Below are 2,353 nucleotides of genomic sequence, written 5' to 3'. Positions count from 1 at the left end.
AGAGGCGGCGCCGGCTGCGGCACGCGGGCGCAAGGAGGGGGCGGCGCCGGCGGCCGCGGCTCCGCATGGGCCGGGGGAGGGCTGGGTTCCGGGAAAAGCTGCGCGAGAGGGAGGCGGGGCCACGGCGGGTGGGAGGCGGAGCCGCGGCCGGATGGAGGCGGGGCCACGGCAGGTGCGAGGCGGGGCCGCGGCGGGACGTAGGCGGGGCCCACCCGGCAGGTGGGAGGCGGGGTCACGGTAGGCGTCATTGTGAGGGGCACAGAAGGCGGTCAGTGTAAGGTGCACAAACTGAGCAGCCCACCTGAAGGGTGATAGGAGTTGATGGGAGAGGATTCTGGAAAACATCTTGTTTTCTGAAGATAATTTCTCAGCGGAGCCCTGCTTTTACAGATGAGGCAACCCAGGCTCGAAGTAGCCGAGTGATTTGCTGTCAGGCCTCCCCAACTAATCAGTGGCAGGATTCAGTCGGATCAAACACCAAGTTTTTTAACTCTTCAGTTCTCTTCAGCTGCCTATTAATCCAATCTCTAACAATGCTCATCGTTAGAGATTGCAGTATGCAGAGAAATAATAGTAGATACAATGCCGTTAACTGGTACGATGTGAGAGGGCATCAAGACATTTTTAAATAATATACCAAGCATCACTCTTTAATCCTCTTTCTGGCTTCTCATCCTACATTTCCAAGATTGGTAAAGAATAGTTAAGAGATAGTATTTAACCAACTTTTGTTAATCTAACCGATAGTTATTACTGGATGGAAGACCTGTACAACTGTTCCAATTTGATAAGGCGTCCAAATAATATCCTAGTTGCCATTAAAACATATTGGTGAAATATATACACCAATATATTTCACTGTAATATGGAATGTTTACATACATCAGTTGTGAGGTGGTTTGTCAACCACGTACAGCTAAAGAGAAGGGTTGGCTCTGTTGCTAATATCTGTACAAAGTTGTCCCTTGCTTCCCTAATAGCCTACCTCCGGCACTATCAAATCAACGGCAAACCTCATTTTTTCCATAAACTGTCCAACCAACTTATACTCAAAATTCATACACCAGCCTTTTTCAAAGAAGGAAGAAACTATATGGGCTTAGTTTGTAAACTGGCAATGGATAGGGATTGAGGAGTTTCAGTACAGAGAAAAATGGAAACTTTCCCCACTGGAGAATGGGACTTGGGGCAGAGGGACAAAAAGTGACACAGGACTTTTTCCTTCCTCCAACTACATCTGGTTTTGCTTACAACCTTTAAGTCATTTGCCTTTCTCCTCCTGAGAGAAGAGGGATGTTTTTGCCCGTAACATTGTATAGAAATGTAGACAATTACACTGGATATAAATTTGTTTAAAGGATTATCTTTATTACACAAGCTGACTTCTAAATGAACATGGACTTCAAGGAGGAGGAATTCTCATTCAGATGAGGCACCTGACTGTGAAAGGTACATAATTTGGGATGAAAATAAGTAGAAACTGATAATCAAAATTGTTAAATGGAAATTCCACTAAAACTCTAAAGCATATACCTCCGTGAGTGTTAAAAGCTTGGGTCTTCACCCAAACTCACAACTTGTTGAGCCAGTTTATTTTATAACCTATAATTAATTTATTGGGATGTGTGGGTGTTTAAATACAAATCTTGAATACAGCTTTTCATCCTGGGAAATATTCAACTGCCTAAATAAACGAGCCGTGCCCCACCCCCCCCCAAAGTAAGCAGATTTAGCCTTCATTAGCCACACACAAGTATTTAAAGTGAACCTCTGGGAGTGCCTGGGTCACTCCAGTCAGTTAAGCATCAGGGTCTTGATGTAAGAGTTTGTGGGTTCTAGCCCAAAATTCCAGCTCTGTGCTTACAGCCTGGAGCCTGCTTGGGATCCCCTCTCCCACTCTCTCTCAAAATAAATAAACTTAAAAATAAAAAGATGTGAACCTCTGAACTGAATTCCCTGCTTAAATTCAGATCTCAAGATAGCCTAATTTAGACTATTTCAAAGTAAAATAGCCTAGTTGTACATTTCAAGGCCTTTCTTTGAAGACAATAAAAAAGTGACATAGTGAAAAATTGATTTTTCTGCCTAGATTTAAAATAAAGAACAAAATCAAAATGCAAGTGAGGAACTAGGACACATGTCTAGGACAGCCTTGCTGTACAACCCCTCTGACGAATTAGTAAAAGACAATTACCACACAAAAACAAGATTAGTCACAAAAGAAAAACCAATACCCAGCCAAAAAAAAAAAGGTACTTTTTTTTAACCTACCCAACTAACAAAAATTTTTCCACTGTTGCCAAGGGCAAAAGTAAATCAATGAACACTCAACTCTGGTGAAGTACAGTATTTA

The sequence above is a fragment of the Hyaena hyaena genome, unplaced genomic scaffold (assembly GCF_003009895.1).
Source record: "Hyaena hyaena isolate Hyena2069 unplaced genomic scaffold, ASM300989v1 scaffold_310, whole genome shotgun sequence".
NCBI lineage: Eukaryota > Metazoa > Chordata > Mammalia > Carnivora > Hyaenidae > Hyaena > Hyaena hyaena.
This window is presented reverse-complemented; position numbering follows the sequence as displayed.